This window comes from Anser anser (genome assembly GCF_964211835.1).
Source record: "Anser anser genome assembly, chromosome: 8".
Taxonomy (NCBI): Eukaryota; Metazoa; Chordata; class Aves; order Anseriformes; family Anatidae; genus Anser; species Anser anser.
The window spans coordinates 16,690,447-16,701,968 of NC_139728.1; the positions used below are offsets into that span (position 1 = coordinate 16,690,447).

At 43.8% G+C, this 11,522-nt stretch overlaps 1 protein-coding gene across 5 annotated transcripts in view; it reads left to right on the forward strand.

Moving 5' to 3' along the window:
- The window catches only part of LOC310903636 (uncharacterized protein), a 503,466-nt gene that overhangs the window by 480,332 nt on the left and 11,612 nt on the right, over positions 1-11,522 (forward strand). For 3 of the 5 annotated variants that reach the window (XR_014587628.1, XR_014587629.1, XM_083847242.1), the window contains one exon: positions 1,006-10,119. The gene's annotated coding sequence lies outside the window, so the exon portion shown is untranslated. The remainder of the gene's footprint in view (positions 1-1,005; positions 10,120-11,522) is intronic. The other 2 variants (XR_014587630.1, XR_014587631.1) reach the window with 1 other exon arrangement.

Below are 11,522 nucleotides of genomic sequence, written 5' to 3' on the forward strand. Positions count from 1 at the left end.
GTCAATAATCATTTCTTGCACAAATGACTTTTCAAATGAGAAGCAGTATATTGTAATGGTCTGTCGTATTTACAAACATATCATTGTTTTCCCAACTTAGCACTTAGTATTTAACATATACTGGACAAAGATATTGTTTGCCAAATACAGTACAAAAATGGCTCGTAAAATGCAGAGACTATTTTCTTTTACTATTATCCATAATTTATAATGTTCATAAACCATGGAGTGGCATACCCTTGCCCCTGGCAGGCCTGGGCCCCCACTGTGGACTGGACATGGTTTGCCTGCGATGGTTCAGGAGACCAGACACCTCTCTCTGCTCTCTATTGACCTTAAAAACCTCACCCCTTTGAGGAGTCCTCTGAAGATCCAGCACTGTCAGAAGGGCTAATGGTGGTTTTCTGAGGTTTAATACATCCCAAGGCTTTTTTACAGAATGCAATGACATTAAAAAAAAAAAAAAAAAAAGCCTAGGGTGTCTTTTTTCAATTACTTTACAAAGCTGGAATAATATAAATAACCTTGCTTTTTACTTATTGGTATTGAACTTAGTCCATCATTTTGGGCTGTTCATTGTTTCCTCATATTCCACCCCTTTATAAGCCACCATATCCCAGCAGAAACCTTGTGTTTTGGATTAGTGTTCAAGTTCTGAATTAATCAGGGACTAGTACAGCATATATACACTGCCCAGCAAGATGAATTTACACATCTGCCTTTTCCCCTAATTATTATTCCAGAGGTTGAATGTCAACAGCATATGGGTATGTCCTCATAGAGGCATGCAAACACACATACAGGCGCACACACTGTACATTAATCTCTCTTGGCTTATCAGTTGCTGTCTTTAATTTGTATACTTCAAAATTGAGTGGTGAGGTCATTTATTAGACTGTTTCTGTGAGTTTTATGTAGTGATAAGAAAGCAGTAACATGCAATTTGTTTTTATAGAACTCACTTTTGTAAGTATGATCTAATATTTCCTTTCTTTTACTGAACAGTGAGGAAGAAGAGCTTGCAGAGGTAACTAAGAGTTAACTGGCTACATTTCAGCTGTCACCATTGTCTTACATCTACATAGAGAGTGGGAGAACCAGGGAAATATAAGTACAGAAGGCCACTGGGAAAAAACATTTGTAAGTAGAAATTTCTCCTCAGAAGCCTCAGAGAAAATCTTTCCAGTTTGTCTTGATTTTTCTTCCCCTATTTTTTAAACACAATGTGTGGTGGAAACGATTGTTATTATCCAAAGGACCTTACTTGCTGGCTCGCTGCATCTCTGTTTATGAAATGCCATAACAAAAGTGAGCTCACGCTTGTGTGCTTCCAATGCGTGATGTTCCTGTGTGCCAGATGGGCACTTTCATGACTGTATGAGCGTGGATTATTTCATTTCCTACATCTGGGACTCCAAATGGCTGCACAGAATGCCACAGGAGAGAGGCACAGATCTTCAGCTGGGGAAACCTACCTTCACAGGGGAACTGGCTACATCAGAGGGGATGAGGCAGAGAAGCCCCGAGTGATATCTGAAAGTTCACATAAAGCAGGGCCATAAGGGAAACCTTTAGAACCAGGAACAAGACAAAAATAAACAATAACTAATGCTGGATGTCAGCTGCGGGTAGGGGGGAGGGAAACTAAACCATAAGCAGTTTCTTGCCTGGCCACAGAAGATGTGTTTGGAATGCTGTTTTGTATTTCAGCTCAGAAACTCTGCTGTGACCTTCAGATATCGCTGGGTATTACAAGTTCTACAGATAGCCACAGAGAAATATCCTAAGGAGAGCTGGCATAGACTGTGCCATCTTAGTTAGTGTTGACTGCATATTGCTCACAGCCCATTCCAGAACTGTGACTGGGCAGCCTTATAAAAACACTGCCGAATTCTACAGGCATCGTCAGGAAGGCTACAGTTTGTCATAATGCTGTAGCAGGATTTGGGATAACTACTTATTTGCGGGATAGGTGTTTTCCCTTTTTTTTTTTTTTTTAATCCCATTAAAATGAGGGCAGAACCTCCGTATCGTGAAGACTTGACTTGCTACACTTTTGTAGTATATGTTGCATTTCAGAGCCAGCAAACGGGAGATGGTAAGAAGAGATGGAATAGCCTGTCCTGTATATTTGATTGAATTAGCTGTAGCAGAAAAAAATATAGTTAACCCAGTGGCTTCCTTAAGATGAAAGAGAGCAAGCCCCCCCAAAAAAAGAACAAATGGAAAAAATAATGAACAAAAGAAAGTAAGAGCTTGTGACACAAAGTAAGAAAAATAAACAGCAGTTGACTTAACTATTTTGCATAAGATATTTACAAACCACAGCATATTACTGTTTGCTTTATGCATTTTCACATCCTGCTCAGTTTAAAGCAGTAATTTTCTGCAAGGACAACAGAGGGAAAAAAATGCTTTACACTGCTTATATTAATTACATTTTTTCATTACCCGTCATGTTTTCTACAGGCTTGTGTATTATTACTGTAAAATGTAATGAAACAGAAAAAGAAAAAAAAGAATGGACTTCTGGGAAATTTTCCAATTCTTGAAATGCAATGTTAATTGAGAGCTATTTTTAGGTCATCACAGATAGAGCTGAACCCATTGCCATCAGTGCACACAATGGGGACAGCCCAGGTGCAACACAGACTGGGTGAGGGTATCAGTTTCTACTGATGGAGAAAAGGGGAGAGAAGCAAACTCCCCAGAGGGGAGGCTCTTGGTAGGTTTGGGGCAGCTTCTATTTCCTGACATAAAGTTCTCAAAGCACGAAATGAACGGGAAGGGTACAGAGCTGGCATGGGTCCAGGACCTGCCGGAACCATGGGTGCTCCAGAAGGAGACCCAGTGGCTCCTGTGACAAGAGGGCAAAGCAAATGAAAGTGAGAAGCTCACTGCTTTGGTGGCTGACTTCCAGCTCTGGCATGGAGGGCACTCTGAAAGTCAGCATAAAATAAAGTCCCCCAAAATGTATCAGAAATGTGATCCCTTTAATTTATAGATCTCCTAAAAGGCTGCCAGAAATCAATTATTTTAATTTGTATATAGCACAGCCATGGACTGATTCAAGTTCTTTTGAAGTATTTTTAAACAGCCATTGCACAAAGCCATCCTCTTTCCCATATGCAAAAAAAAATGAATTGAAAACCACAATTTCTCACAGTGGCTTTGATCGCGAGAAAAGACACATAGGCCTCTGCAAGCAAATCTGAGGCCCCCCGCTAAGTCCTTTAACTGGGTACCTTTACTGTTGGTCCCAAGAATCACTGCAGCTCTCCCTGCATTATCTGCCTCCTTTCCCAAAGAGCGCAGGGAAGGTGTTTGAGCCAATAACAGCTTGTGAAGACGGGAGGAAATGCTTACTGCTACTTGCGGGTGGGTGGAGGTTCCCTTTGAAACAGGAGAAGTGGAAAATCTTTGATGTGCACTTACCAAGGCCAAAATGAAAGGGGAGAGAGCATCCCATGTGGGGGAAGCCACTATTATCGCCACAAAGCTGTTCTGTTTTACATAGCACTACTGTAAAAGCAAGAGCCTAACGCAAACATTTCAGCAGCCATCCTCACTTGCCAGGTAACATGTTATGGAAACATTGAGATTAACCCAGACAGTTTTCTACCCACTTTAGTCCCATGCATGTAGCAATCTCAAAAGGCAGTCATGGCCAGATGATGGGATTACCAAGACTGACCTCTGATTCTTCTGTTGGCTTTGGTGCTACTGGAAAGCTGATAAGTATAGGAGACACCTCTCCACCCATATTGTCCCAGATCATCAAGGCCTTTTTGGGGTGGATCCTAAACAAAGGCACTTAAGCACCCAAATTCCCGAGGTGATCTGATCCTTTTCCACCTATAAGACATAGCTTGCATCCTGTCTTTTCTTTGTTCACTACAAGTTTCTTTGCTTTTCTGTGGATCTGTCAGCCTGCTCACCAGGCTCGCCCCTTTTCCAATCTTAGCTCAAGAATCCCGAATATGCCCAAGGGCCTCATGAAGTAGCAGGCTTCAGTGCTCCTCTGGGTCTGGCAGTGTGGCTCACCTTGACCTGAGCAGTAGCATGGGCCTCAGCTTTGTACTCACTGCCTGCCTATTTTCAAACCTCTGCTGTACCCAGCCATAAGCTATGACTTATCAGAACATACTACCTTTGTGCATTCCAGATGTGTTTCTTCCTCTCACCCCCAGCAGATTTGACACTGGTATAGAAATGTTATGGATTTGACTGGCAAGGTTTAGATGGATTTAAAAAAAAATAAAAATACACACATAAAGCAAAGCAAAACACAAACTGAAGAGTTAGTTTGCTCTCGAAACATCTCTAGTGCTAAGATAGAAGTGATAAATCATAAATATAAACCAACATGATTTTCTCTTATCTGACACATTGAATTAAGACTGTTGAGCTCAAACACTTAGAGCAGAATTGACAAACACTTCCTTTTAGGAATGCTGCATCAAAGCTATTAACTTTTATAGTCAGAGACCATTTAGAGCCAAGGCAAGGCATGTGCATTAGCACACTCTGCCACTCACCCAACAAAAGGCATGCGAGCTGGGATACTCTATTAGCAAATCAAGAAAGTCCTGCTCCTATTGACCATGCTTGTCCTGCCTGCAGTAGTGGTGCCAGCATTTGGACTTTAGTTTGCCAGGCCAAGGTGGCTCCAACTTGTTGTAGCCTCACTGTGGCCCTTAGCTCATTATTGGCTTGTCAGCACTATACTTCATCAAGACTGACAGATAACCCCATACTTTTGTATCTCATCGTGACAGGCTCCTTTTTGTTTTCAGACTTGAGTTATTCCCTTTTGCTAGGAAAATTGATCTGGATCCATAGCTCTCTGATTGAAAGTCACATTTTTCTACAAAGGACTCAGCTTTGTTCTTTCACGAGGCTTCAGTTCTCCTCAGCACCCCAAGTTGCTCTCCTTGTAGGCGGTGGCCCAGAAATGGCAGGGCTCCTTTGCAGGCCCAAGCAGGTGAATTTTTTTAGTGGAATGACAAGAGGAAATGGTGGAGGGCATGGAAGGAGCTAAGGGACTCATGAGGCCACAAAGTCTCCTGGTGCACGGACAGTTTAACTCAAGCCAGCTAGATCCTACCACAATGCCCCTGTGGCCACGGCTCCCATGTGAGTCAGCCCCTTAGTGCACCAGCTACTGGGGAAAGGGCAATAAATGAGTTATTCCAAGTCAAAGCCACTGCGTAGATCAGGGAGTCAGCATTAAAATGGAAATTCCGACTTAAGATGATGTCCATGGGAATTTTGTCATTGCTTTCACCTGAAGTAGGATTTCATCTCTAGGAGCTTTCATTTTTCCAGTTGATTAGCTGGCACCTGTCCTCTGCTGAAAGACGGTAGCGGTGCACCTGAAGAATTGCAGTAATAAGCCAGTCGAGGAGGCTTTGCAGGATGGACCCATGGAGACTGCAGTCATTTGACTGGATCAATAGGTGGGATTTCATCAGAGAGAGGGGATTCAAATGTCACTTTGAAAATTTCACTTCAATGTGTTCATTTTCTGTTACAGCTGTGTCAGGAATGGCCTGTAGATTTAAACTCTGACTCAGAGCAGGAGAAATGAGGATCCATTAATTCTTATGAAAAAAATGCCATTCCAGGCCATAGCCCTAACATAAATGAATTTGGCATGTCCAGGAGTGGACCATCACTTCCATGATGAAATCAATGGATATAATTTAAGCTTTGGTCAGATGAGGCTTCAAGCTTGCAGACCATGCACCAAATGTTTATTAGTGTTTAGAGGGTCAGACAGCTACTGACTGCAGCACAGAGCTCTCAAAAATTTTGTTGTCTCAATCCCGGGAAGCAACAGACAACAGTTCTTAAATATGTCTCAGGCTTTAAGATTTTCAGAAGCTCTTGTGTTCCCAACTCCCATAGGCAAAAGAAGCCTGGAAGCTTTAAAAAACAGAAGTAGGCACTGATCTGCATCCAGAGGTGCTCTAGTATCTGTGGAAATTTGCTTCTAATTTATCCAACAGCCCCATCTTTCTGGGTCACATTTAGGACCATGAGCACTTTTCATGGCCCTGCTCTGCAAAATCTGCTCCCTTGCAGAGGGTTGAGGGTAAAAAAGGAAAGACAACATGTTACGGACCCCAGCTGACAAAAATATGCCATAAGCAGGGATGTGCAAGTCAGGGTATTAAAAAGATTCCATTGGTATACTTCAGCTGCAGAACCCAACCAAGATGGGGAAACTACATCTTCCAGTTTGACATTTTTGCAGGTGCAAAGATCCCCAACCTGCCTCGCCGCCCCATTGTGTCCGCTGCAGCAGGGATGTGCCAGGCAGCATGGCCCAAACTCCGGGGCTCACGGACTTTGACTGCCACCACGCCAGCACCCAGCTCCTGTTACACCCCGAGCACTGAGGTGTGGAACTGGGTGTCCATGCTCACACACAGCCCATTGGGGTCGGGAGCTGACCCCTGGCCTCTCTGATTTGGCTCGGTATGTCACACTTTAATCTTACCATTTTCCTCGAGTTTTCCTAACTGTAGTATTCCTGGGTATCATCAGTGTAAATTTCACCTCCCAAGTAACTCCTCAAACCCAAGCATATCCCTGTTTAAATACCAGGATTGGGATGAAGAATACTCTTCTTAAATGGTATCCTTTGAAATGGGGCACTGTGCATGAAAAGGCCTGCCAGCTTCCCATCAGAAGGGTGAGCTGAGGTGGGGGGGGCTGGAAACACTGACCGCAGCCAATTTCTTTTTTTTTTTTTTTTTTCTATTTGTTAATCCACTTTGTCCAAACAATATGAACATTTGGTGCATTTAGCTCTAAATATGTCAAATGCTCCTTTAGGAAAGAACTTCCAAAACCTAAAATCATCTTTTAAGATCAAATTTATTGCCAGAGCTCAAAATGATTCTTCTCTATACAAATAAACACACACAGACTTGCGTACTTCATCTGCACTGCAGGAATTGTCCTGGGATAGCACTGTGCTATCTGTGGAGCCCTGCTGCAAAGCCCAGCTTTCTGATACCAAAAGAGCACTGCAAATATTAACACATTGTTGAGAGTGGGGGAAGGAAAAAAAAAAAAAGCAAGAATGATTATCCCAAGAATATAACAAAACTAAAAATAAATTGGCTTCATTTTCACCTATTGCAGACCAATGGGGGTAAAACAACTTTAATTAGTGTAACAGGACAATAGGAATGAAATTGGCTTGGTCACAAGATTTTTGCAGGATGACACTGATGGTATTACTATCCAACTTCAAAGATTTGGAAAGATGTGGCTGCTAACACTAGAGAATAGAAACCTGTTTTTCATCAACTAGGCTGGCCTGACAAATTAAGTCTGTGGAGTCATTAGATTAAGATAAGAGCTTATCTCCTAGACTGACATTTATTCAGAGGTTTTTATGCTGCTCAGCTAGTAATTAGTGCAGTTGAATTTTTAACACTGCTTTGTCCAGTCACTTTACAAATTTGAAATATATACAGTTTTTATTAAAAAATAAAAAAAATAAAAAAAAATCTGAGAGTACAAAATTATTAGGTTGGAAATGTTTTAATTCTAGAAAAGTTTGATGCTAAAAATCTTCAAGCAGGTCAGAAATGCTTCTGCTTTTGACTCATTTCCATATACAGATTGAGAGGCCCCTTAAACTAAATTTTTAGGCACTAAGCAGCAGATATCTGTAGCAAATCTGTAATTTCTTTCATGCCCAACCATTTTGTAATTCTGCTGCTTTCCAGGGGCAAGAATCCAGTGGAGGCTGCACTCTGCTCATTAATGCCTGTCTACCTCCTTCCGCACTCAGGTTGGGATTTCTGGGGGGGAGTTTCAAAAGGATTCTTCTCTCATATGTCTGATTTCATGGGATAAGGTTTATTTTTCCTGTCTTTCTTTTCTTGTAGTAACAGATGGATTGTTCCACAGAAAACCAATGCATTACTTTTGGACACATGTTTTAACGTTGTGTTAGACTAACAAATCTCTTTAAAAAAAAAAAAAAGCTCACTTTGAGTGATCAATGATCAGAATTGGAATAATAATTAGTGATGAAATGGGTGAAGATTTTTTTAATGAACTTTGACTTTTTTATAGCTGTCCTATTATTACTGTTACAATACTTATTTTGTCCAAAATGCAACCATCTCAGCATGTAACTGTTAGAAATACAGACAAGGAGAGTTTGTACTAGGAAATTATGGTTCATCCAACTACTTTAGTTCTTTATTCCTATGATTACTGGCTTCCCCCTTGCCCCCAAAGAAAAAAAAAAATAGCAGAGACTCTGGAAAGACCCAGACGACCTCAGCCTGCCTGTTTGCAAAACAGACCATTCACCTGTGCACGTTACACCCTACTGCCAAGACCCCCGGCACCAGGGCAGCCGGCCACACCACCTTTGCCCCTCTTCTGAGCCTGCAGTGGCAGTGGTGGAGCGGGACGTGGGTGCTGAGGCCACCTGGAACCAGGGTCTGTGTGCCAGTGTTTCATGTCTGCTGCTGTGGGTTTGGGTTTTCCTGACAATTACGTGACCCCGCAGCACCAGAGGAGTTAGGCACCTGGTGCAGTGGGAGAGGGCAGGCACGAGGAAGCAGGGATATCAGGGCTTGCACAGACAGGAGAAAAACCCTGCTGCCCTCCCCTTCCCGAGCCAGAGCCACCACCTAGGCCTGCCCTGACTCCTGTTTTCAGGCAGACGCTCTCAGGCCTCTCTGACAGAAAGACCCGCAGCACTTCCCAGGGTGAAACCCCGCCACTGGGCATCCCACCATCCCCAGACTGCAGGTGAGACCTCAGCCTGTGGTTAGGAGCACCAAGAGGTGGAGACAGAGACAATATCATAGGCTGGTTTGGTTTGGTAGGGGCCTCTAAAGATCATCTTACTGAACGATACATGTGGCAATGCTCATGAAGTGGCTGGGAAGAAATTTGCGTCAATCTGACCACTTGCATCAGTCCCCCATGAGCTCCAAGCACCGTTTGGCAGACAGCCCTTTTCTCCCCTCTGAACTGTAGCTGTTGATGCTGCCTTTGCTATCTCCCAAGTCCAAAATCCCACAGAATTGCCAAGTACAGCTCACTTCCCTGCCGGGATGGCCCAACAGAGCGCAGAAGTGGAGCCCGAGCCTGGCCCTTGGGTGTCTGTGAGGGGAAGACCCAAATTCTGATTTCTCTAGGGACGAGCATGGCCTGAGTAGAGGGAGGAAGGAGTTGAGCTCAGGCTCCCTGGGGTTTGTGGCAGCAGCATCCCCATTTCCCTTTGTTCCCCTGTGCTCTGCGTTGCTGCAGAGGCTGGACAGTGTCAGCACTGTCCCAGCAAGCTCCGGTGTGGCTGTTAGATGAAGGGGAAAGCTGTCATCACCACACAGACACACAACCAAAGAAAGCCTGTGCCTTTGAGCTGAAGAGACAACTAATATGAAGCTATAAGCATCTTCTTTTGATGGCTGTGGAGATAACAGCACACAGGCATCTGTCACAGCTGTCCATCAACAGCGCTGCCTCATGGAGCAGTTCCCAGGCCCGGAGCCACTCCAGCCACCTCAGCCAGCCGCCCGTCCGTGGGGCCTCAGCTCGTGGCCTGCCGCCATCCTGCACCTCCATGAGCGATGCCGCTGTCCTGCACCTGTGCCTTGGGTCAGCGGTTTAAAGACAGCTGCTGCTTGATGGCGCACACAAAATGAATTACGGCCCTCGGTTACGGCCTAAGAGTCTGGAGACTGAGACCTTCACTGACCCCGCGCAGGAGGCCAAGGGCTGGCAGGAGCACAAGCAAAGGAGAAGTCCCGCCAGGTCAAGGGAAGGGGCATCACAGGCTAATAAACTCCGTTACCACAAGGAGAACTTTGTTCAACTTCTGATGCCAGAAAGGACTGCCTGGACTGGCAGGTAAATCTCCCTGAAGATAGAGGAAATGGAGGTTAGAGCACCATATTTATCTCCAGCTACTTAGTAAATAGCGAGATGCTGCAAAAAGAGAAATGGAGTTTTAGCAGCAGGAAGGTGTCGCTGAATGGCAATAAGAGCACAACCACCCTTTGCTCTGCCTGCTGTCGGAGGTACCCCGCTCTCAGGTGGATGATTGCTCTTCAGCACTTGGCCAAGGTCAGACAGGTGAGAGAATTTTTTCTCAAGCTTCTAGCATTCCTAAGCAATTTCTAAAATGAGAGAAAAGGCCAATTACTTCTGTTAACTGGCAAATACGTAGGCAGTGCCAACAGAAATTGCTGCCTGTTACTTAGACTTGCTCTGATTTTATTTTGACAGCTTTGGGCTTTTAGGTTTGGCACCAGAAGTAGCCACGTCCCAGTTTAAAAAAATTGCTTGCCCTTTTCAACTGGATTCCATAGGCTCAGGCTTACCCCTGGTAAATGCTTCACGGTGCCATAAATTATGCATCGAGTTCCACACAAACTTCCTCTACTCCCTGAAATGAAGGTGAACATTCGGTAGCACAAAAACGCGATGTAGCCATCCAGCTGTTTGTGTTTCCCTCAGGCATTCAATACTTCCCACAAATAACTACACTTTGCAGTTCTATAACATACATCCTGAGACCCCACGGGGCACCACAGAGGTGGAGTAAACGCCTCGATTTCTATGTTGTAGGTGCTTAGCACTTCTGAAATGCAAGTTCAAGGCTGGTTGTGTCAAACATCTAAGCTTGGAGAAGTCTTTGTGGAAAGCTGGGGGAAATGATGTGCTTAATCACTGGTGGGCAGTCGGTGGTCGATGCGATCACTGGAGGGGGTTCCCTCACCACACAGGAGGACATCCCTCTCCAGTAGCTGGAGATTTACGCATGTTATTTTTCTGTGGTGCAGTATTCATTAAGCACCTTGCCATGACATGCCATTGCCAGTGTGCCAAATCCTGAGCAAATCACATCCTCTGTTCTTTAGCAGATCTATGAGATAATCTATTACAGATTAATCATTTCAGTCTTATGGTGCAAAGTCAAAAATAAATTGGGGTTTTGAAGCTGGAGGGGAGCCACTTGGGGGGTGGTGTGTTCTCATTGATGCTCCTTATTTGACTTTGAAAACAGTGTCACAATGAGATTTTTGGAGCTGATTGTTACCCCGTGGAATCCAAATCACAAGGTAAAAATGTTGTGGACTAAGTCTTTATCTCCACAAATATCAGCTCAATGTTGAACTGCAGATGATTTTCAGGCTGTTTCCTTCCCTCTCTTCACAACATGAAATATATCTGGGCTGATCCATTACATCTCTTTAGAATAATAGATGACAGAAAAATAAATAGAATAAAATAAAAGCCAAACAGTTTTAAGGACTGAATATCTGCTGGAGATGGAGGTATCCAACCCAGAAAAATAATACAGGCCAGGAATACAGCCAAATATACTATATGAAAATATTCATTTGCATCGTTTTAAATATTCCCTAACAATTTATAAGCTCCTAAATGTCAGGCAGTGAGTAATTTGCCTAGTGCCATAGTTCCTTGTTACACTCCCAGATGAATCGCAGCAGGTCCCTGGTGTCTAAATCGGA